Source organism: Macadamia integrifolia, unplaced genomic scaffold (genome assembly GCF_013358625.1).
Source record: "Macadamia integrifolia cultivar HAES 741 unplaced genomic scaffold, SCU_Mint_v3 scaffold1036, whole genome shotgun sequence".
Taxonomy (NCBI): Eukaryota; Viridiplantae; Streptophyta; class Magnoliopsida; order Proteales; family Proteaceae; genus Macadamia; species Macadamia integrifolia.
In genome coordinates, this window is record NW_024868060.1 from 8,518 (window position 1) to 9,591 (window position 1,074).

At 39.8% G+C, this 1,074-nt stretch overlaps 1 non-coding gene across 1 annotated transcript; it reads right to left on the reverse strand.

Moving 5' to 3' along the window:
* Positions 1 to 700: 700 nt before the first annotated feature.
* Positions 701 to 807, reverse strand: LOC122062442. Its single transcript, XR_006134975.1, has one exon. It is a non-coding gene; the product is annotated as a small nucleolar RNA R71 (small nucleolar RNA).
* Between the last annotated feature and the right edge of the window lie 267 nt (positions 808 to 1,074).

Genomic DNA, 1,074 nt, shown 5'->3' on the forward strand with positions numbered 1-1,074 from the left:
AATAGTTGTATCGGTGGAGGTCGCCATGCCTCACAGTATGATAAAGACAAGTTTCACCCTGTAGCAGTACCTCAGGCATTGACCTGAGCAACCACGGATTCCTGCCAGTAAGCTCCCAAAAATCCCAAAAAAATCAAAAAAATCATCAAAAAAGAAGTTTTACTATCCATTCTTTTATGCTTGTCTTACTCTAGTTGTGGGTAATTTTCTGTTGCATGAGTGTTAGGTGGGTACGTAATAATAAGAATCGGTTAGAAAGAAGAGATCCAACAAGTAGTGACCCTATACATTTTCTCTCTTTAAAACCCTTCAATATGGGAGACCAACAGCAAAACCCTTCACTAAATCTTTGAAAGATAGGTTCTACCCTGCTAGAACAGCCCAACCTTCCTGCATAGTTCTACCACAAGCCCAGGGCAATAATTTTGAACTCAAATCTCAATACATCACTATGTTGCCCCACTTCCATGGGTTGACCTCTGAGGATGCATACCTATTTCTAAGGGAATTTGAAGAGGTATGTATTCTAATTAAGATCCAATAGCTGTCTGATGATTCTATTAAGCTTAGGTTTATCACTTTTGCATTGAAAAACCAAGCTAAGAAGTGGTTGTATGGGTTACCCACAAATTCCATAACCTTATGGGAACAGTTCACAGTTGTCTTCCTTAAGAAGTTTTTCCCAACTCACAAGACCAATAAGCTTAGAAGTGATATCCTTCAGTTTAGGTAAAAGCCTAGTGAGTCATTTTCCAAACTTATGGAGAGATTCAAGGATCTACTCCAAGAATGCCCTCACCATGGCCTAGACCTATGGCATTTATGTCAAATAATTTATGAGGGTATTGATTACCCAACTAAACATATGATAGAGTCTATGTGCCCTGAGGGATTCACATCCTTTACAGATGAAGGAAAGGCATGGGAATTCTTACTTGACTTAGCTGACAAAACCCGTGAGTGGGAATCAACCCAAGAGAGTGAAAGAACTATAGGAGGAAAAGGATATTTTGTGGACGGGATAGTAGCCAAGGAAGCCCATTTGGATAGCCTAATCAAGAGGATTGAGGCTAT